The sequence below is a fragment of the Eleginops maclovinus genome, chromosome 19, assembly GCF_036324505.1.
Source record: "Eleginops maclovinus isolate JMC-PN-2008 ecotype Puerto Natales chromosome 19, JC_Emac_rtc_rv5, whole genome shotgun sequence".
Classification (NCBI taxonomy): domain Eukaryota; kingdom Metazoa; phylum Chordata; class Actinopteri; order Perciformes; family Eleginopidae; genus Eleginops; species Eleginops maclovinus.
In genome coordinates, this window is record NC_086367.1 from 7257322 (window position 1) to 7282215 (window position 24894).

Below are 24894 nucleotides of genomic sequence, written 5' to 3' on the forward strand. Positions count from 1 at the left end.
AGGTATGACGCCGCTGTTTCCAAGTTAACTATAACCCGAATGCTACATGCTAACGTGCATTCACCAAAGGATTATTCAATGCAAACAAGTGTTCTATCTACAAAAGTCAAAGTGCTAGCCATAGCATTGGTTTCACATTAAGGATTGGTTGAGGCATTTACACGCTGAGGCATTTGATTTTGGTACTCATTGCCTACATTACGGTGGACCTTTTTAACACTCACAGTAACAGGATCAGTCGTTTGGTCAAGTCAGGTATCCAAACACATAGCAATTCATGTCAAGAAGGTGGGGCTCAATTGGAAAACTTATTTTCAATAGTTGTCACATTTGTCTCTGTTGAATCTTTCAGTTCACCAAAGAAAGGAAAAGGCACCTGTTAGTTAAAGAACAACTTAACTTTTTTACTATCATGGGGGTTTAGAGTTGGTTTTTCTATGATGAATGATTTTGAATGTTGAAGACTGTTTGGGATTCAAAGGATTAAATAAAAGAACATTTTAAACAAAACACGTTGTACTATTTGATTTGGTCTATTATGTATATGTTACTTAAAGCCCACTGGCTGGCCATGACATTCAAACTGCACTTTAGTCAGCGGAAACAGTTTTTTTTGCATTAGGTTTGGTAATTATACCTTTTCAGAGACCTTTATTAATCTTTCTAGAATAAAAACGATAAACAATTAAAGGTGAACACATTTTTAGCACATCAGGGTCAGACAGACAGATTAAAATCCAAAATGTTTGAAGGGAATGTTTCAAAGGACTCCTCTGACAGAACAAACTGTTTGGATTTTAGTTTTAGGAAAGCAAAATGTAGCTCTGGTGATAAATGATACCGCATTAATACATTGAAGCATCAAAAGAGGAGATAAAAAGAAAACTCTGAGAGAATGGAAGAGAACAAGGTTTCATAATGTTTATTTGGGTAAAAATGCTGCATTCTGGCTCAAGGCTATGTCGGCCGAGGTGAATAAACAAAAGCAATTTTAAAGTCTCAATGCAATTAGTGCATTTTCACAGACCAATACATCCTTCTGCTGAAACAAAGCTCTTTTTAAGGTCTGCATCTGCCAGGCATCCATCTTTGCCAAATCACACAGTCAGGGTAGAAAAAGAAATGACACAAAATCCAATTGGCTGACAGGGAAATCACTGCAATCTTACGGCAAAAGAAATTAAACATTGCCAGTGTGATGCTGGATAATAAACACTTTGTCACAGTGGCCTACCCTAATGAAGAAGCAGAATGCTTGAACCCTGAAAATGACCGCCGCTGGCACTTTTCCATTTCAAATCAACCCGTTTATTAAGAAATGTGCATCTTATTCAAAGGTGTTTTTTATCCAAATTGTGAAAACAATAATGTAATTGTCCAAGAATACTTCAAATGATCCTTTTCAGAAAAACTCCTACAAAGTAAAGAGTTTCTTTGGGACTGTTTTTGTCGAGAATGTACCTACAATAAAACCGGTGCTTTTTACTCATACTTCTATTTCTGATAGGACTTTACATTGCAGTAAGGAACGGAGCACAAAGGAGGAAAAAAAAGATAACATCACTATGCAAAAACATTAAAGCATTCTGTTTTTAATATAATGACTGAATACAGGTGAGGATTGATTAATAATTGGTGTATTAGCACGGTATCATGTAAGTGCAAATGTTAGCTACTTTTTAGAAAAAATGCGTTTCAAAATAAATTGGAACCTTTGAAATCTAAATACAGTGTTGAGAAATGTTTCTGCACATGAACATGACATTCAGATCAATAATTCCACAAACAATCCCTCATTTGCTCAATTACCTCCTTGAGCAAACCTTAATGACCACATAACCAGACTATGTTGAATACCTAAAAAAAATGTTGGCAGATTTTGGCAGATTTAAAGTTAGTTTATAATTTAGATGGATAAGAAACAACTGTTCATGTCATCATGTCCTGAAGTCAAACTTTTCTTCGGGTTGCAATCTGTTAATTAAAAATAAACTAAACAAGGTTTAGGAGACAACAATTTGCTATCTCTGGCAACCCATTTCAGTTGTTACATCATGATGGGATTTCTGCCTCTGTGACAAGAATGCTGAATATCATCCCAGAATCCCATTGACAATCTCTCTCTGTGATGCGGGGTGATTCTAAGCCACAGAGATTTCCCGCTCCCATCTGTATAGCGGTTAGCAGTTGCCAAGTACACCTCTGCTTCAATTCTGGCATCACATTATGCTATAACCAGATTCCAGAGCCTGCAAGCAGCAGCTCCACCTACAGCACCCCGAGTGCCCACACTGCCTTGTGGTGGGCTTAACATTGTTCGAGTGCAAACGGGCATGAAGCTGTGAAAGTTCTACCAGAATTGAGACAGTTACAATTTCACGCTGAATAACTGAGACGCTGCTTTTGCATGACGCCTAGGTCATCAAACAACTGTCACTCTAGATTATGGTTGATGTAACAAAATGTAACAGTGGAAAACGAGTCCATCTAACTGCATGTGTTCCTTTCTCACTTTTCAGCATCTTGCATTGGCGTTAAAGTTATTTTAAATGCAGTTCCATGTGGAGACCTTGAAGGTAAGGAATATGTAAATTGAGTATCGTCTGCCCTACTGTATGATACATTAATTCATCTGATTTTACCCTAAATAACTATGCTCTGGCTGTCAGCTTGTCGACGTAAAAAAGCAGTGTGCATGTTCATGAATGTCAAATAGCTCAAATAAGATGTGAGCTACTGAGTGCCTGAAAGCAAATGAATTAAGCTGTGTGTGTGTCTGAACGCTCTGTACAAAAGAAGATGCATCGAGGTAATCAATCAATAACGCTGCCTGTCATATAGGTACTCTTCAAGGGTTAATCAAGGCGGCTGGAGGATGCCAATAAATTGTTTTGAAATCTGTGTTTAAAGCCTTGTGCATCCAGTGTTGACAGTTGGTTAATTAAGGAATTAAGATTGCACACGCCTTCATTCAGGGCCTTTTGAGAATCCATTCACAAGCAACAATACATCAGTATGGGAACATCAGGAGTTACTGAGACATGTGAATAACACTTAAACATACCAATAAAATGCATGCTGTAAAGCAATTAGATGTATATGTACACAAATGACAGCACTTGTGTTTAACCTTTTCAGTCAGCAACCCCAAGAATAATCATGTTGTGTCAAAAACACTAAACACGAATAAGCTATGTGCAAATATAGCAACTGTATGATTAATGCTTTTGGTGTTAACATTTGGCCTATAATTACAGTAAGTCCCACTGATAAGGAAGTTGAAGTTTGTGCTATATAAGGAAAAATAATAATGTAAATGTACAAATGAAGGGGTTCTTGTGTTAGTATGCACCTTTACATAAAACTGAAAAAATTAAGGGATTGAGAAACAAAAAGACAGGAACTTGTCACGTCACGGTTTATTTTTTAATTTGTTTGCTTTTGTGATTGTAAATAGAACTTTATTATCTAATATCAACTTTCCGGAAGGGAGAACACAGTTCATTAAAAGGACCAGTTTACATGAAAGAATGCGATTCATAACATAAGATAGTCTATGCTTCTATTTGTGATGCTAGTTTGGCTTGGTTTTGTGTTCCTTGGACAACACCTACTGTACTGTATGTCCTAGCTGATCCAGCCACTATGAATTTCTGATGGCTTTCCATGACCTTAATCCTCTTTTTCAGAAACAACTGTGAACACAAACCGTTACTCGTACAGATTTAATCAAATATATCTGTTTCAAGGCAAATTATATCACTGGTAAAGGTAATGTACTGTAAAAGCCATTAAGATGATATTGCATTTTTCCTCCCCAACCATCTGGCGACCACCAGGAATTATCCTGAAAGTCTCCGTCGGGACCTGACCCCTAGGTTGACAAACACAGGTTTATAGTAATTAACTGTAGAGGGTAGACCTTCGCACAAGCCAATGATGCATTCAAATGCTCCTCTAATGGTTCCATTTTCCAAGTAGGGAAGAAGTTCTCATTACTTCTGTGAATTGGTTAATTTTAAGTCGTATTGTGAAAACATGAATGCTATATAAGAAAGTTTTGTTGTATATTATTGCTCATTTGGATATCAGTTTCGGAGTCTCCCATTTTGTTACATTAATGTGTAGCCACTCCACAATTGGCCTTTGCTCTATTATTGTCAACGGTGGGGGAAATAGGACCCAAGTGCAGCAACAAAGAGAGGCAGGTATGGGTACAAACAAAAGGCGACCTTTATTCCAAAAGCTGTTTTACAAAAATACAAAGTTTGGGAAACTCCAGGACATGAAAAACACCTGACTTGACACATGAAAGACAATAACAAACTGACAAAGAACACAAGGGAAAGCTGGACTAAATACAAAGACACTAACTACAACACAAGCCACAGCTGGGGAGGGGAGGAAGAAACACCAGGACAAAAGGTGACAACAATGAAACAATCAGACACAAGGAAAACCAAAAGACAGGAAGTAAAACTACACATGACACAACGGAGGGAAAACATCTCAAAATAAAACAGGAAACAGACATAAAGCAAGGATCATGACAATTATTGGTTCTTTCTTTGGCTATGCTACACACTTCCACCCAGTTTCATGAAAGTTGGGCTTGTAGTTTCTCTGTAATCCTGCTGACATACTAACAGAATAACTGAGCAACCATAACCTAGCAATTAGGTTGCCATACAAGAAAAGACACAGACCATCAGCTACATAGCAAACACACACACAGACACACACACACACACACACACACACACACACACACACACACACACACACACACACACACACACACACACACACACACACACACACACACACACACACACACACACACAAATGTATGCACTGGGTTGCTTTAGAGGATAATTTTTAGTCTGGTTAGTTATCTGATCCAAGCCACAAAGAGCACATCTGATACCAAAACCAAAGCCACAACTGGACTTCCACAAGAGACAGAGCAGACTGCTGGGTTGCTCTAGTCTAGAATTAGATTTTACTTACTCCTTGCATATCAGTTACTGAGTTCAGTGTGCATTTTAAATAAGCAAGGGACTGGTGGTTGAGTACTACAAGACAGATCCAAATTTAAACCCATATTGCCTTCAGGGGAGATGAAGTGTGTTTAAAAGAAGCACCCTTTTAAATCTTACACATATATTACTGCTGCATATCTTCTGCTACATATCAGCCACTTACTTATGCACTCACATAAAAGAGCATACAATCCATCAAAATGCCGGCTTGGAAATTGTTACATAAAGTGTACACTGGAAAGCTGTCAAATGTATGTACAGTATGTGTCCATTCAATTTGCCAAGAGACGATTCAACAGACTTCATTCTATAAAAAACATATATTAATATGTCATTGACGGTGACGAGATCTGACTCTGCTGTAAAGGGTTACGGTTTGGGGTTAGTGTGTACGATCTAGCTTGCCAATATTTGCATTTAACTTATTCTGAAATAACCCCAGTGATTATTTTGTGAGGTGCTTTGACCTTACTGATGTGGCCTAACATAGCTCAGAATGGCCATGCAGATATTTTGTGTGTTTATTTGTTTCCCCCTTCATTGGATCTAGGTTTTAAAGAATGCAAATCTTCATATTTGTATCGTACACAAGAGTTGGAGGGTTAGATTTCTCTAATAATCTCTTTCATATCCAATCAATACCAGTATTGTAACTAAAATCACCTAAATGCAATTGATTGAATTGAATCAAATCCAACTGGAAACACATTTTGATGTAATGAATCGGAATGAAATTTAATTGCTAAATCAGTGGCCTTTATATTCACCAGCTTATTTCAGTGTGTTAGCATGCTAACATTTGCTATTTAGCGCTAAACGCAAAGTACAGCCGAGGCTGATGGAAAAGTAATTACTTGTGCATGTGTCTGGTCATAAACCTTAATAATGGTTACATTTTCAGACTTTCTTCACATCATTATAGCACTTGGTTAAAATAAATAATGCAGCACCAAAAGTTATAACAATTCATCGTAAGGGGGATCATAATGTGTGTACCAAATTACATTGCAAACAGCAAACAACATAACAATGGTGCAGGAGGAAAATCAGGTGATATTGAGATACTTCTGTCTAGACATAAGTGGCGGAGTGGCCAACCTACACTACAACTTAGCACTCCTTGATTGGCAAAATAATTAGTTGCACCAATTCTGTTCAGAATTTCGCAGATCTGATTCATTTTGTAACCCTAACCCTAATCCTTTTAGTTGTAAAGGTGTCAGCACCCGTATCAGAGACAAGTACTTTCTGTTTAAAGTCACCAAACTACTCAGGTGATGAAACATTACAAAGCGCCTCTAGAACCACAGAAGACATCAGACTCCAGAATATTTTCCCAGACTAAGAAGTACCAATTCTGACTACTAAATGAACTCTGACAAGTAAAATCATTGTAGTGCCTTTGAAACTTTAACTCAACAAAGAGAACTTTCACAGAATGAGTCATAAGGCCCTTATTAGTCGGCGTTATGGTTGCACAAGGAATCATTTAAGAGGTTGAGAAAAATCCATAAGTCCTAAGAATTTCATTGACTTTGTCTTGTCTTTCACAAGTCTCAGCAGAGCCTACATACATACTCCTCTTTAACATTATTACCACCTGGATCTGGATCATCACAGAGCTGCTTTACCGTCCTTTCAAATCAAAACCAATCTCTCTCTGCAAACAGACCTATCATCGTAACATGACAGGTTGCTGAGTATACCATGACACCATCTATCTAGAGGGATTTTCACATGACACCGCAGCTGCAAATGAGGCGCCTCAAAGACACAAGGTCAGAGAGAATGCTACTCACGTCCATCCGCCCTGCTGTTGGCAATGTTTTGATCCGAGCCCTGGGCGCTTGGACCAGACCCGTCTCTTTGAATGCTAATGAATGAAGTCTTCAAAGAAAGCAGCACTCCCTAAAGTCACCTTATGCTATTGGGCCTAATGTAAGAGACAACTTCTCATAAACAGTATGGAGGGGGTAGACATCAAAGTACTAGTGTTTTTTCATTCATTTAACTTCAATTTTGTAGTCCAGCAGTTCACCGTGATAGCATTTCTCATTTCTGTCAACTATGTAGTGTGGACATGAGAGGTGGTAGTTGGATGAGTATAAACATTTTTATATCATTGACTTGCACCCAAGCGCACAGGCTAACACATTTGAACTTTATCTTAATAGCAAAACTAAGTTTTTCTAATACAAAAGACGTGGCTATAATGCATCATCACCTAGTTGTTTTATGTTGTTTTATTATAGTCTTTGTTGTTAAAATCATCATTACAAATAATTGACAGTTTTTACCAGTATCTGCTGCTGCGTTGGTGGTAACGATGACCTCATGTCAGTTCTAGAATGAATTAGAGTAGGCGACTCTAGAGATAAACCAGCTTTACCAACATTTTCCAGATGTTTATTTTGTTTAGTTTAGTTTATTAGTTTATAATGTTGTGGACAGTCTCCATTAATTCACAAAAAACAGTAAATGGGGCAGCTTTAGCCGACATGGCTAATTTCCAGCTGTTGTCCCCGGCCAGGTGGTAATAGACATCCTAAAATCACAATAATGCACATAAATGAGTCCACTGTAAAACTGCTTTATGCTATTTTAATATATGTTCTGCGAACACTATTCCCTGCATTGAACCTGCTGTGTTTTTACAACATTTTAGGCTCTGTGCAGGCGGGCTGAACCTGACCTCTTCTTGATTCTATCTTTAGCTCTGCAGCATCGGTGACACAGCTGGTGGATTGCTTCAGTGGGTCGTTGCTACATAATTCATCTGTGTTTGATCAAAATCTGCTTGAAATGATTCAGTGTTACCCTGACTCAAAACACCAGCCATTTAATCATTATCACGGTGCAGCCTGTCTCACTGCAAGGCTGTCACACTGGAGTTGTGCTGTAAAACAGCATGTGTGTTAGGTGTTGGGATACCAAACACCCCAGATACTGGGGATCTGTAAATAGGCCTACCCTAATACTATTATTAAGCAATTATATAACCAATGAATGCCACTGAAAGTATAATGTATATTATAGTGTGCAAATACAGCCACTTCTAAATCTAACCCTAACCCTAATACAAATAGTATCATTCTAATAACACTGGTGTGGCCTCATCTTTTTCAGCAATAGTGCAAAAAATATAGGATTTGAATACAAAAATACAAAAGAATACAATTGAAGTATTAACTTTTTGAAATGTCCAAAATTATATATATTTTGAACAGTGACCTTTGTAATTGAGTTATTTGTTTAACGAGGTAGCTAAATCATGCTTTAAACATTTGAACGTCTTCTAATAAACTAGGCTAAGCTTAGTTAGCTTAGCAGAATATCAGTACTTGAGCTTGAAAGCGTTGAACTCTAGCGGAATTTATGCTATTTGGTGGGGTTTAGCTACCTCTTTATCAAATATATAAAGGTAGTAAATGGATAATACATAGATTTTAATATAGAAAGCAGATTCACACAAATGGCAAACATATTATAGATGATGTCCATACATATCTAAAATCGAGTTTATTTTTCTCAACTAATCAGTTAAAAGTTAAATGAACACCTTTTGTTTGCAGAGTTTCTCTGTTGCACTCCCTGAAGCCCGGCTGTCAGTCATGCACAATTATGTATATGAGTTAAAACTTTAAAAATGATAGGCCTTTAGTTCTAGCCTTTAGAGGGGAATAACTTCTGACATTGCATGAGAAATCATTTAGAATTGCATGTCCCGTAGCATGCGATCGAGTGTTATTGAAGTGCTGCAAGACAGTGATAGACCTACAGTGTATCTCAGCCCAATGTTTAATGCAGTGACAGAGTGATGCATCGGAGAGATGAGTCGGTGTATTTATAGGCTCATTTGCATGCAAGATATATGATGAAGCCGCATACAGTAATTGACTGTCTAAGTTAGGCCCTGCAGTGCTGAACACAAGATAGAATATTTATGACGAGTAAACAAGGGTGGGATGCATTATGTATGCAAGGGTAATAACACATTTTAAAATCCAAAATTCTTTGTTGTTGTAAAATCTGTGTTGGGATGAGGCTTACATAAAGAGCCCCGGCTTGAAGCTCATGTTTGTCTCCTGTCAGGTTGTAATGTACTCACTTATGCATGCTGGATGTAAATACTAAGCTAGCTGGATTACATCCAAACCAGACCTCGAAAACCAGCTTAAAATGACATAATTTTATCTTGCATCATACAGACAGGCAAAGCCGCAGTGCATTATCTCCCCTGTTCACACAAAGGGATATATTCATTTGCATGCAAAATAAAAACTTGCGCTGGATTAGTTTTACACCATTTCTCCTGAAAATCGTTTATTTAGCTACAATGATTCTGCCCTTTCCCGGGGAATCCATCACTCACAAAGTTCTTCGAAAAACTTTAATACATTGGCCCGAGCAAAAGGACAATGCATGTATGTAGTTGGTGTTGCACGGCTCTCCTGTGGCATGGGGTCAGTCTTTAACGACAAAGGATGGCATTTTAAAAGGTCGGCCTGCAGTATGAATACATGGCAACCCCTCTTTGTTATATCTCTGCTCATGGCACACACTCTCTTAGGTTCTCTTTTATTCTGGCAAATAGTCACTTGGTTGAAAAAGTAAATATAACATGCATATGTTTAAACAACCATTTTTCTTTTGTGTTTTTGGGACAATTCACAGTTGAAAGTTTAGAAGAGCTGTGCTTCATGACTATCTTCCCTATAATTTTCTAGATCATAGGTTAATTGTTTGGTCTATAAAATGCAAGAAAAATAGTGAAAAATGTCCATTCCAGTTTTTCAAGGTCGAAGATGATGGCATTTTTTTCGGTCCAAAGCACAAAAATATTCTCTTCAATGAGATACGAAACAAAGAGAAGCAGGACATTTCCGTATTTGAGAGACTGAAAACAGCATTTTATGACATTTCTGCATGAAAAATTACTTACATACATCCAGATTGGTATATAGCCATTTGTCAAGTGATGGTTTGGAAGTTATGGCATCAGATCCACTGAATAAAAACTGTAGAGCTGTTAGGATGGGTCAACTAATAGACTAATTGATGAACAGGAAAAAAAAACCTGTTTGATTATCATTGGCAATTTTAGTCCATTGATAAAAAGAACAAAACACCAAGAATGATCAAGTCACATTCATACTTTAAGTACAAGTTGAGCAATGGATGGATCCTGTACGTTTTCTTTATTAGTATGGTGCTAAATTTGTTGCTAAAGTTGCCAAAGTGTATGGCTTGAGCTCAGTCTCTAAAGTGCCTCAGTGACTGCCAGACACCATACTCTGCTCCCTGTCAGGGTTGATCACAGATGATGAGGAATGTTGGCACATTTTTATGCTGACATTTGAAATCACTGAGCATGCCTCATTCAACACAGTACTACAAAGGTTTTAGGAATTCCCCGATCGCCTAATCACAACCTCTTTTTGGTTTGCTTTTCTGTGTTGCTAGCGGCTTCAAATGTTTGGGGAGTTAACATCAACTGCAATTTTTGCTGACTTCAATGGATTGAAGTTGTTCTGCTCTGCAGTGATGTAGTATACTCTGACTGTGTTCATTGCACCTTGGCATCAATTATAAGCGTTTGGTGATTTAAATATGTGAAACTCACAATCAAAAAGTTGGTTTTGGTGTTTAATAAATTATAAAAAGTAGATACTGTTCACAATGATTTTCTGAGTTCTTTCTTACTGAAGCAAAAAAGGTGGTATTTGTACTTTTCTAAGCAACTTAATGTAATAAGTTATGTCTTTAAAATAGAAATGAATATATAGTACGACGTAGGAATCCTTAGTTCTTTCTCTCCCGGCACTTGTCAGACCACTAAGCCAATCATACTTCATGCATTACAGAATGGCAGGTACATAATAGAGGAGAAACAATGGAGGTTTTCAGGTTGGTAGCTATTATGGCTGGATTTCTGATTGTAGTAGCAGGTAATTATATTGTCTTTCTGAGCCCTCTGTGTGACACACAAAGACTTTCTTTCTAACAAACACCAGACAGTTTTTGCCAACTTCTACTTTAATGAAACCCTTTGTTCTACAAAAGTATATCCTGACATAACTGAACTTGATTTTCATTTGCTTTTCAGGTGGCATTTACTATGAGTTTAAATCACGTGGTTAACATTCTCTCTGTGTATTCAATTCGGACCTAATCCAAATTAAATTGTTTTAACCTTTTCTGTAATGCTGCTAACAGACCAACAAAGCTGAAAATACGTAGCCTTTGGCAGAGGTAAAGTAAAATTGACAAATTAATAAGAAGCAGAGTTGGGAGGGTTACTTTAAAAATGGATTATGTTACAATTACTATTTACCTTTAAAAATGTGTAATCTAAGTAAAACATATCAAAGCAAAAAAAGTCATGTTAACAGATTATGTTCCGTCACATTTAGATTACATAATACAGCACCAATGAAAAACATGAGCACATACTACAGTTTGAAAAAGTAAAATCTGAGCTAAAAGAATATCTTTGAGTTCAATACATACAGTTAGGCTCCAACACACTATCTTATGAACATATGTGTTGCATTGTGAGTGAAAAAACCACAAATGAGCCAAATAAATGGAAAACCATAAAACTAATTCCTGCAGTAGGTGTATAAATTCACAATTAAAGTAAAGAACAGTACAGTTTATAGAAACAAATAAGATCTGGTCCTTTCACAACAAACACAATATGCTGTGTTTAGTTTTTTAGTAACATTGTAATCCTGCTGGCAGTTTGTACCAGTAATCTCATTAGAATGTCCCTTTATGTTTAGGTTGTATTTAGGTGATTTGCTGAGCGACGTCACATCTCTAAGTGGTTGTCCAGTCACATCAGAGTCGGCCAGCTAACCAATCAGAGCAAACTGGACTCTGGTTTCAGACAATGGGTGAAAAGATGGCGGTATGACAAAAATTAAGATATTTTCGAACATTAAAGCATGTAATTATGTCACAGTAGAGGCAAGCAATACAAATATGAACCTGAAAATGAGCAGAATAGGGCCCTTTCAATAACGTCCACTGAAATAATTGTGTGATTCCGTATCAAATCGACCTGAAAAATGACATGCTGAGGTGCTGCTCTGCCTGTCTCACATCTGATAGAGTTCTTGAAAACACACATAAAAGATTCAATAAAATATTCACAAAGCTGTCAGTCAGTGAAATACGAGTGAACAGCTCTGTGGGAAGAAATCAAAAGTCTGATAACATTGAGCTACGCACTGATGTTTGTTGGTAGCATTCTGTTTGCAGACTGCTGCAAACCAGCTGCTGACGGAAATAACAAGATGCACCCCAGAGAGACATGAATGAAGGGAAAAGTGTTTGCTCCATATGATGCTCTGCAGAGGCAAATGAAAGGTTGCTCCACATTTGCATGATGTGGGACTGTTGTTGTCTGGCAGTATAATGTGTGTCATTAGTTAATTAGATAGAGGAAAAAAGCACAGCAGTCTATCAATAGCTCCTTTGATCAATAAAACATGAAAAGCTTTGTCAGCAGTCGCTCAGTCACATTCTAAAAAAAGACCAGTGGGTTGTTTTTCTTTCAGTTTGATTAATGTAAGTGGGAGAATATTTATTCTTATCCACATTCATGACTAACTCCATGAAAATCCCTTTTATTTTGAATTAAGTTTGAAGAAGTGCCTTGTTTTTATCACATGATGTCGTTTTAATCCAAAGATATTTTTCTAACCTTTGCCTATCAAATATGGTTTTATTACATGTCCTGCAATGTACTTCCTGAGAAGATGTGTATATTGTGTCATTTGTTTCTTCATGTATTTGTTTTATTATGCTTTTGGTAAATCCTTTTACAGACAGTCATACTTCTTTCAATTGTCTTTTCAATGGATATCTATTGGGGACTGCTAACACAGTAATCGTTAGCTGAAATAGTGTGTTTCATTAAACCTAAGTAGTTATTTCAGACAATTCTTTCTTCATTAGATGATAACATAATCTTTACATACAGTACAATTAACCCAACTGGGAGTATGGGAGGAAAATTAAGGGAACTCTAAATGAGTGTTTTTGTCATTACAGTGGTTATCAGAATACAAACTCCCATAGAGGTGTTTTGCTGAAAATGCTCCCAAGATGGCATTAAATGTCAGTGTACGCCCACACTATGCTGATTGATTGCATTTTCCCCTGCTGCATGTATAGTAAGCAGAATTTCAGGTGAAGATATCGGATATTGTAATCAAAATCCCTCAGAGGTACAGTTTAATATGAAAAAGCAGATAAAGGCACCTGAGTTTATTGAGACTTACAAATAATTGAACTGCTATGGCAATTTGCATCAATATTTCAATGAAGCACAACATCTGAAACCTTTATCATTAATGTAAATAAGTAATACGTTATTTAAAGATACTTTTAAAGGTGATCCAAGGAGTCAGTATACATTCAAAACAACACACCAGAAACATTGTTGTTCACTGAAGTCAGCACCAACCGTGTTGAATGCATTTCCTTTCTGGTTCAAATTAAATGGATTGTTTCAACTTTGCAATCCTTCGCTCTTCTTCGTCACTGCCTTAATCAGCACATTGTTGCCTTTCTGGTTACATTACTGCTACCTTTGGATCGGCGTAGAACTATTGTCAGAAATAAGGATGATGGCTACTACATGCACAAGGATGCACAAATGCCGCGCATGGGTGTGGCACCATCCAAACACTCCTCCTCGCTCTGTAGATCTCAGAAACTCCACAGGTTCATGTCATGTATTCAACTGGATTTGCACGACCCAATGGTTTTATTATTATTAAGTTATGCCCTAATGCTTAAAGTTTAATAGAAAGTTGAAATGATGTGTTGGTGATGTCTTGCTTTGGAACAGATTGTTTTGACAGACAACCAAAAGAGCAGACCAACATTAGCTGAACAAAAATCATCTCAATATCAACATCTGAACTTCCTTATTATCAGTATACAGATACTAATGCCTCATTGTTCAATATGTACTCCCTGAGACCTCCTTTCACAACTGTGCCAGTTGTAGATGAAAGATAATAGGAATGACTCCTAAAACCAATGAATGAGTAAGCATTTTACAATTTCTGGTTCCATCATCTCGAAGTTAGCAATTTTATGAATGTAATTGTGGTTTGATGCCTGAAATAAGGTCTGTGGTTAGCACAAACTGAAGAGATTTTCACATTTTCTTCAACAACACAAGATACGTCAGTAAATAACCAACTGGTGAATCTCTGATCTTCTATGTGTCATAAAAATGGTGGTTGCAAACGAAACGCTTAAAAATAAGTCTGTCTTTAGCTTAGCGGTGATGATGCACAGCCATGCGACGTGGTATTGGTTCATTTATAGCCTGACGTAAGCTATTTATTTCTGGCAAATGTATTGTTTGCCACAGTTTTCTGCCATATACAAAATTCCTAAATCGGAGTTGCGATGTTAACTTTTGGGTCGGCATTTCAAAAAACGTCACCACTCTGTAGCATATGATAATTAATCAACAAGTCCTCCAACGATATGATCCCATTCCTATACAAGGGCATTGAAAATGAAAGTCATAGATTGTCAGCAGAATCGAAAGGTTATAAAACTATAGAAAGCTAAGAGTTTGCATAATTCTGCTTGGGAGTACATGACTTAAAACTCTTTCTAATATCCATCAATAGTTTTGAATCAAGACTGGTCATTTGGCAACCTGTCCTTTTCAGTATTTTGAGAAAACTTTTGCATCGTAAAACTGACGCTGAGTTTTTGGGGATCTAATTCTACATTCTGTTGAATCCTCGATAGAATGATTGCTCAGTAGCAATCTTGAGCTCTAGGGTAAAGCGCATTCATGAGTCAGTGATATTCGTCTTGCTTGTCGGAGATACTGTTACTGCACTTCCAGTTAATGATAGCTAATAAAACTGACGGGTTCGGTTTCATACCATGATACATGTCTTCCCTGGTGGCTACGGTATCAAAACTGCAGAGATTATTCACAAAAGAAAATAAATGCTGAGGCCTTTCCTGTATTGAAATTAAATTCAATACCACTTCTCCGTGATAACACAAAGCTTTTATATGAGCACATTAACCGTAACACTGAGCCTAATTAACGAGCCAAAAGGACATTTGTCCTGAAAATGTCTGTGGAGTGACTTGGCTGTTCTCTAAAATTGTAAATGCATCAACACATTTTGGCAGCTTGTGTCCTGAATATTTGATGGAAATTGTTCTTAAATTTGATTTGTAATTCTGCTGGTTCTTTTGTCCATCTAAACCCTTTGCTGCTCTTCTATCAATGCAATTTAATTTGAAAAAGTAAATTAATAACACTACGTTGAGTGAGCTGAATTTGTGGATTGATATGATGACTTTTGGACATATTGTACGGAGATAATTCCAAGATAATCAAGATAAGAACCTAATGATGTCATAGTAAATCTGTAATGATTTGCTATATAGGTTTTATTTGCATGTATGTTTGGAAGTTCTGTGACACAAGAGTTATTGGGATCAGTTTTAGGCTTAAAAAGCTTTCAGAAGTTTTTGAACTTATTCTGGCTGATACTTTACTTAGAAAAATGTCGCCATTTTTCAGAAGTAGATGTGGAAAACTAGTATGTCAGCATCCGACTTTTATTCCCCAAATAAATATTTGGAATTTCACTTATCATTTTAGAAAGAATCACAGCAGTGTCGACAACCTTATGGCAAAATGGCTACAAAGGAATAACTGACAGTTGTATCAAAACCAAATTAACACTAATGCGATTGATGCAGCTAATTAAAAAAGAAACAACACTTACGTTGTATTTGGCTTCCCTTGTTAACAAAGCAATACACAAATAGCTAATTAAGACTTCATTTGCATTTCTGGTGGGACTTCAATGGAGTTTACCATCATGGAATAATGGTTCAACATTCCCCAATCAGAATATAATGTGATTATTATGTTTCTTTCATTCTGCTGCCTCAGTGTGAACGCAGCACAACAGCTCTTTCACACCAATGATTCATTTGGTGAATTTAGCTGAATTGCTGAAAATGAAAAAAGCTGGAAATGGAATCAGATGATTAATATAATCATATATTATCATAATCATAGTATAATTAAGTGAATATGTGAAAATCATTCATGTTTAGCTCAACTGTTGTGAAATATACATTCCAGTTTTTGACCAATAGCAATTTGTCTTGATAAAGCTGAAGTTTGATGGAATGAATAGCTGAAAAGTCCAAATTGGAAGAAACAATCTTATTTAACCCACTTCTGAAACTTCAGCAACAGTGGTATACTGATACAAGTATGAGTTACAAGCCATCCACAACTCTTCCATATTGAAAACCAACAAAGAGCGATTCCGGTTGAGTCAAGCACTCTTAGAATATAATGCAGTTAAAGAAAATATGTCCTCTGAACATGAAGTTCCTGCATGGCTGGATTTTGAACATGAAAAAACTTGAATGCCAACAATGTCATTTCTTAGCATTTGATATTGTGTAATGACAGGCAACAGTACACAATATTGAATCTCAAAAGCCTGCACAACAAGTTTCAAGTTTTATTTTGTCAAATCATTTCACAAACTGTATTAAGTAAGATGAAAGCAATAATATGAAGTTGAACCTAATATGTTTTAGTTGACATAACAGATACAATAAGTCAACGTGTCCATGTTTTCAATGTTGATACGTAGTCAGGGAGACAATACACTTCAATTCACCTGAGATATCTAGTGAATGTTCTTATTTCTACCCCAGGCCCTCCTGTGGATCTGAATATATCAAAGAAAAAAGCCCATATAACACTTCATTAACTCCCTGTCTATTGTTACAAAAAAAAAAAATGTTTTCTAGGTAGCAGCACATTATGCAACCCGAGGCACTGTCTAATCACTGGCCGCTTCATTGTCTGAACAGTAATGATGCCAGTGTGAGAATCAACATATGTGAGGAGAGGGCTGACTTACAGTTTTATTCACACATGTGAGAAAGCAGGGAGTGCAATCTGAAGGTGGCACAGCTAAATCACAGGAGTTTAGACTGTTAAAGGATTGTTGAGGTATAGGCTGACTCGATCCTGCACCCTTCATCCAGGTTGACAGTTTTGGGACAAGTTCATAAACAGCTGCTGCAGGAGGGTGAGCTATTCAGGGATCTCGCCATCCAGACATTTTTTTGATCAAAGCTCAGTAGGAAGAGACACAAACAGCATCACAGTAGATCCTAAGCTGCAGTTTCATCAGCCAATTTTTATATAATCTGCACAACTTTGGGATGTTGACGATTTTGTCTGACTGTCAAGTTTGCTTTGAACTCAATATATTTGGGTAATGTTTAAAGCATATCACATTTTTCTCCTTATTTTCTTTTTACAGATCTCTTGGAAAGGCTTCCAAGCACTCCCACTCTCAAAAGATATCCGCAGAGAAAAACAATGCATCTCTGCGTTATTCATAAAACTGATGGCACATCACTTTCATTGCAGTGGGTCATGTGCCCAACAGTTTGATTTGCTCTGCCTTTTCTGTTTTGCCTCTTGACAATACACAGTTTGATTCTGTGTTCCAATGTGCATCCAAGGAGGATTCAATGCAATTATGTCTTAGCAGCTGATTCTTTACCAGGCAATGAGCTAGTGAGTTGAAAAATAGAGAGAATTAACGTAAAACAAACAGCCCTGTGTCTCTTTGAGTGATGGTAATATTGGAATATTCTGCAGATCACAATTAGAAATACCATCTGAAAAAACCTTGCTGAACATTTTTATTTCAAACATCAAATCCATTCTGTTGTACAGATCAAACCATTTAAAATTGCCAACATAGCCATTCATCAATCACGGCTTCAGATGCTTACTCGGGTTGACCATTCCAGAAACCATTACCAACACAAACTTGAAATAGAGCGCCAACTAGAACTATCTAAAATAAATGAAATCCAAGAAGGTGTAACCATGAAATCCAGAAGGCGAGAGAACGAGAGAAACCTTTACTCTAAAACTACCTAAAGAACAAGAGCTTAAGGCCGAGGGGCTATCATGGCAGCAAATCGATTGAATGATATGCCATCATGCAAATAATAGATTTCCCCAAAATATTGTCAGGCTGTGCCATCAGAACTCACAAAAAGGATCCATTATTTACCAACTGCCTTCTTAATCTCACCACAAAACCACCTTAAATCCGTTCAATCATCATTCCAGGTTCTTAATAACAATCAAATCTGTTTTAATCCGCGATAAAGTCATTGAAAAGTTTATTTAATTTGAATTAAAATCAACAAAAGTTGTCGCATGTCATTCAAAAACAACAGATGTCAAGATGCATTCTTTGGCAGAGTTGTGTTCAACACATTAATCATGACTTCAAAAGTAGAGAAGCAAAGAAGAAATTGAATCGTGAAAGTCAAAACAACACAGCTCATTAGAATATAATTCAATCACTCCAGAGTTAGACTTACTCAACATGTTGAGGAGTTATCTATTAGGATCACATCAATATTTCCTTGCCTATTATTAAAATGCATAGGATGGAGGATTGAGTTTGTGGGGTTGCGCGAAAGGAAGATGTCTATTTGGAAAATCAATTAGTGCGTGTTTGATGTGATAGACTGATTATTATCCTCCTCCAGGCAAGGAGCCTGTTTTTGGAAAGACACAAGGCATCAGGATATTTCTTCTTTGAACAATACGTTATTATGTGTTATTACTAGTAAAATGTACTGATTATTTACAAATGATGCAGTGATTAAATCGTGAAAATCCAGTATATTGTGGCTCAAAATTATGCAATAAAACAAGTCCATCCAATTGTAACTTCAAGGCATGGACTATTGTAATTCCTCATTATCAGGCTGTACCAACACATCTCTCAACACTGTACTAAACAAGATCATTTATACTGAAGCTGCTCGTCACTTGCTCCCTGTGCAATACAGCATATCTTTGTGCCCCACTCATTCCGAGAATTCAGGGTTATTAATGGTTCCCGCGAATCTTCAAATTTACAATTGCGGCCAGAGCATTCATCCATCAGGCTCCTCTTCTTTGGAACCAGCTTCTAGTTTGTGTTTTGGAAAGCAGACACCATTTCCACAATTAAAAGCAGGGTCACGACTTTCCTTTTTGATAAAGATTACAGTTAGGGCTGGCTCAGGCTCTCCTGCCCCTGGTTATGCTTCTATTGGTATAGACTGTTGGGGGACAGTCACATTTCACCTCTCTTCTCCTACTCATACATGCATTTACAGTGCATTTAAGTTAGACACTGAAAACATAGCGTGAAAAGACGAGGTAAAAAAGGTACTGAAGGTCATTAAAAATATGTTTTTCAAAATGTTTTAATGTTGATTAGCTGAAGGATCTGAATGGCAAAATAGAACGTTCATTGGTGTGAATGTCAAACTTTGAATGTTTATGTAAGCAGCCTCAATATTTGTATGACTTTGTTTATTAGCACAAGCTTCAATTCGGCTAACATTGTTAGGACTATTGTCATCCTTCTAAAGGGAATAAATTAAAGTGAAAGCAAAGGCATCCGACAGCTTAATGTGACTAAAGTCCACAAATGTCAAATGTTTAACAGTTTATTGGCGTTTTATTTACACCATTCACCCTAACTCCAGCTTGTGGCCTACATTAGCAAGAATCACTGAATGAATAACAATGATATCTGATAATAATTTCAACCATTATCTGGGATAATCATAGTGTTTCAAATCCTCTTTCAGTCCAATATCAACCCTCTTCTCATGTATCGGAACACCACACCTCCCTGCCATTGAAACACAATTTACCTGACCCTGCTTGTCCTTCACAGTTCCCTCGGTTTCTCAACCTATAAAACAGATATTATTATCTGCAGCTTCTGACGTAATTTGGCGGAATATTCTACAAGGGCTCTGTGCCAGGTGCCAGTCCTTAGGGGAATGTCAGAGCCCTAACCTCATCTCCAGCTATCATTGGCTCTGTGTGAGCTCCTCATATTCTCCAGGAAATTCATGGGGCGAGCAGACAGAGATGAGGGAATAGTAAGGGAACAGAGGACAGACAGGAGGAAGGGGCGATGGACTGACTATGGAAGTCAAATTGAAGAAGGGAATGAAGGAGAAAAGTAATAAAAAACAGTAAAGAAAAAAGGGTAAGAGTGGAACAAGGAACAAAGATGACAGTAACACTGACGAAAAAGAAAATAGCCAAAGACAAGAAGGAAGGGAGTTAGGAAGGAAGGGACAAGTGTAAACAAGGGAGAGGAGGAAGAAATGACTTAAGAGATTAAAGACATGATGAAGAAACAGTAAAAAGAGAAGGAAGGAAGGGAAGATACAGAAAAAAGACATGAAAATCAAGGACAGCACGAAGCAAGACAGTATTAAAGGACAGATTGAAGGAAGAAGAAAAGACATGAGGAAAAGAGTAAAGAATAAATGGAATGTAAAGAAAAACAAGTCGGAGGAAGAGATGTAGGAAAGGTGTAAGGACAACAAACATGAGGAGAGAAAAGAAAAAGAGGAAGGGAAAAAAGCGGTTGATGGTAAAAAAAGGAAAAATGGAAGGAATGAAAAACCAAGGCAGAATACGGGAAGTATAAATTATAAGAAAAGGAAGGAAAGCAGGAAGGATGGAAGAAAGGAAGAATGAGCAAAAGACGTGACAAAGAGGGATGGCAAAAGGAAGGAGAAAGATATGAACAGGAGGCAAGATAAAGGAAGGTGCAGGCTAAAAGAAGGACTTAAGGAGCTTTCAATGAATAGAAAGAAAGAAGGCTGGAGAGAGTTGAGGGACTCAAGGTCTGATTGATTCTGTCCAGAGCTGTCCTTGCCAATCCCTCATTCACTACCTGAATATGCATGAGACAGAACAGCTGGCCAACTTTCTTTAAATAAGGACCCAAGTAAGTAAGTATTGACGGACTGATAATCTTTGACATTTTAAGTTAACATTCATCCGCTCTTTGCATTCAAGCAACTTTGACAAGTCCAATCAACCTGCCTGATGAACACTAAACATCTCCATATGCCAACTGACATGTGTAGGCTAACCGAGCTTTACAGCGAACATAAATCTGTCAGGACAACTTCGCAGGACTGACACTTTGAAAGCTTTCCGAAACACATTCATAAAAAAAGCAAGCTGACACTCTGTGGCTAAATAACCAAATGCAACACTGCAGTAGACTTGCTGCAGTAGCTGTAGTTGGCAGGATTCAATGAAGGTCACAAGTGGCTCTGTCTTCTTATGCAATTAACCCACTTTCTCAGTGAGCCAGCAATCTGTGGGGAAGCAATTAAAATCAAAATTCATCCCAGTCTGAGGACTTCACAGGGAAAAAAAAAACCTTGGACGGCCCAACATTTGTTTGGAGGCGTTGATTAATGATTTTCTTAGACATCTGAAATTTCCAAAGCAGGGACATGGGAGGAAAGTAGCAACGCAAGAAAAGGAAACATATTATTAGGAAAGGAACAGTTCAATTGAGGGGGAAATAGAGAAAAAGGCCAGATGGAGCAAAAAAAATTGGGAATAGTCTCTTTTCTTTCATAGAACCGTGCTTTTGTTAAGAAAATCTATTATTCAGTGTTAGATATTGAACAGAATCTTAATTTACCACCAATTATTTGTTAATGAAAGCAATGCAGCTCATGCAAAAAATCGCATCAACTCACTCGACTCATTTTAATACAAAGAGAGCCAATAGGAGAGAAAATGCTCCCTTGTTCTTTCTATTTGTCTTAAACCTGACTGTGTGTGTGTGTGTGTGTGTGTGTGTGTGTGTGTGTGTGTGTGTGTGTGTGTGTGTGTGTGTGTGTGTGTGTGTGTGTGTGTGTGTGTGTGTGTGTGTGTGTGTGTGTGTGTGTGTGTGTGTGTGTGTGTGTGTGTGTGTGTGTGTGTGTGTGCATGTGTGTGTGTTTGAGTTTGAGAGTGCTGCACTGACCTTGAATCCCTCCTGCGGGCAACAAACAATCCCAAGTCTTTCCTTTCCTCCCACGGATGAACACTGCAAGGTGGCGTCTCTGTGTGTGCTGAGGAAGAAGTCCTCCACCTCATCTGTTCACTTTTTCACCTGCAGGAAAACAATGCGAAGAGGCTTGAGAAATGCCAGCGATCTTATACATATGTGTGGTCTGTAATTCCTTTATTTCAGAGAAAACAGAACACTGGGTCTGGCCTAAACGCTGACCGAGGTCTGGAGTTACATCCATTCCCTCAGGGTAGCATTATTTCGAAGGCATTGTTAGACACATAACAATGAAAGTCGACAAAGTGCTGGTTTCTCCACATTTCAGTGAGAATTGTGAGTGCAAATTTGTGGCTGTAGCTTTCCAGAAAAAGAACAACCCTGAGGCCATAAAGGCAATGCAGGAGGGATTTTATTCCAGCAAGGTTTGGAAAAGCTTTAATAAATTGGGTTACTAAATTACATAGGGTGCAAGCGCTTGCATCTAATGCAATAGTTATTTTAACACTCATAAATGTAAAATAGCTGGGGTTTTAATGGCCGTAACATGCTGTTACTTTTCTATTTGTGTACACATTTAACAAACGAGAAACAAATGGTTACGCGCTCCAGAGGTGCTGCTAAGTGTGTTATTATTTGGGCTGAAACAGACTGGCTTTTTTCGCCCCTGTATGCTAGGCTAAGTTAAATCCCTTCCAGCTTCATACTAAATGTTATTCATGTATTCATTTAACCCTCAGCTGGAAAGCAAAAAAGCGTTTTTTCTACTAAAGACTTTCCATTTTGGGGGGCGGGGTGAATTTGAAACTCAATATTGTTTTGATCATCTTTTGAAAACAATGTAGACATTAACAGTGGATTGTGAGATAATATCAGTATGTAGTATTGACTGTTTATAAGAATAACTCACTGTGATGTCACCAGCTGTTTGGAGACTACCATTATAAAGCGTTGAGTTTCTTTCTGGCTTTTGATATTGCCATTGTTTTTGGAACCAGAACTGATATAAGACATAAGTAAAATCAAAGACTGTACATGTTAAGGTAGCACAAGGATACCATTCCATAAACTGAAACACACTATTCAAGGGCTACAGTGATACAATAAGACAGGTGACACCCAAGCTAGTATCAACATGTCAATTAAAAGGTATCCATGCACTAAGCATATCCTTCTTTTTTCGTTTATGTTACTCTAAATTGGAATATCATTTATACAATGATCATCATGCTTTACTGAACAGACTTTTAAACAAGCCCTTGAGACCGTAAACTCCTTAAGAAAATGTTTACCGTAGAACTTGAGCAAGTGAGAAATAGGGTATTTATCTTGTAGACTTCTACACAATCAGACCTCTTTTGCACCATCTGGATTTTAAAAAAAAGTCCTTCACTCAACGTAATTCAGTCACTGAGGTTGCCACTTTATATAGTATGTCTGTAAGGGATTTGCAGTCTTTCAAGAGTGATTGTTTTGATCAATTCGGTTGAGATTGAAAATTGATTCTATATCACTATGTATGTGTGGCTAAACAGCAGAATGCTTTAAATCATCTTGTACCTAGGTAACTGTCCCCTAGATAAAAAGAGTATTTGAAAAATAAATAATAAAAACAGAATGATCTTAAAGCCAAGCAACATTGCTGCTTCTCAGAATTGGGTACAGGCATTACATTTTGAAAGTACAAAGGCCTTTCTTCATCAGAAACCTTTGATCCTGCCAGTAAATTGGTGCGCTTGTTTCTGAATCATCTTGGCTGGCTGTGAGAATTTTTTTCTTTCCCTCTCATCTTAATTCATCATGTGTGCCAAAGTCAAATCCACATCTGAAAAGGGTTAACATGGTACATTTCAGTGTAACAGCAGTTTTAGTTTAATATTACAGGTGTGTTTTGACATTACAATATTACCAGGAGCACATTCAATCCTCTCAGGAAGCTCCTCTAGCCTTGAAATCACGGTTACTCCCCACCATGCTGCCGTACAGGTCATGAAATGAGGTTGCTACACCATATAGCCTTAGGTCGACATGATAATTGGGGGCGCTTCTTTGTGTCACGCTGACATCGCAAATTGCTTTGGCGTGTTTTCGGGGTGGGTGCCTGCAGCGTGCATCACTCAGCCACCGGCCAGTTTACTTGGAGTTAAGTGCTGTGCCAATTATTGCATGACACCGCCATCCATATCTTTTCTCAAGAAAATTTATAATTTATGACGCATCCTCTTTTCTTCCTCGAGGGACCTTAATGCTATTATCCTGCTAAAGTGAGATCTGATTGGGCAGCTGCTATCTCTCTCGCTCCTTTGAAGTAATTTTCTTCAAGTGCACCTCTATAGACGCTATAATGTATCATCGTCCAACAGAACAGACATACAGTGAGCCAGACAACACTATATTCTTCTATAAACATGGGAACAGTAAAGCGTTGGCAAAAAATAGTTGCTTCGCGGTGTAAGTGCTGAGATATTTAAAACCATATATCTTTTTTGTTATGGTTCCTCTATCATCCACTCTATTGGGTTGTCCTGTCTGTGCAGATTACTCCCCCTCCAAAAGAAGAAAGATATTGTCAAAACATTACATTAGCTGCTACCACCTTTAATGAAAGTGGCATACACGTTTATTTAATGAATGCAGTTTCATCCAATGATAGGAATTGACAATAAGATTAAACGACATTGAGAAGTCTTATAGGCAATTAGCTTTGACACAAAGCGTTAACTTTCGAACTTAAGCTCAAGTGTGCAAATAAGAGCTTGATTTCTTCTTCAAGCACAAAACTTTTGTGTGCTTGATTCCCCAAACTCAAACATAACCCTAGCTTCTAAAACATTTAATATAATGCTTCAATGTTCAATCATACACAATAACCATAAATGAGCTTGACTTTTTTACTTCAAACTTGC

At 37.5% G+C, this 24894-nt stretch overlaps 1 protein-coding gene across 2 annotated transcripts in view; it reads right to left on the bottom strand.

Moving 5' to 3' along the window:
- LOC134881491 (leucine-rich repeat and fibronectin type-III domain-containing protein 2) overlaps positions 1–24894 on the bottom strand; it is a 115725-nt gene that overhangs the window by 49215 nt on the left and 41616 nt on the right. The window contains exon 2 of one of the 2 annotated variants that reach the window (XM_063908874.1): positions 21965–22093. The exons of the other annotated variant lie outside the window; for it this stretch is intronic. The gene's annotated coding sequence lies outside the window, so the exon portion shown is untranslated. The remainder of the gene's footprint in view (positions 1–21964; positions 22094–24894) is intronic. 2 annotated transcript variants of the gene reach the window in all.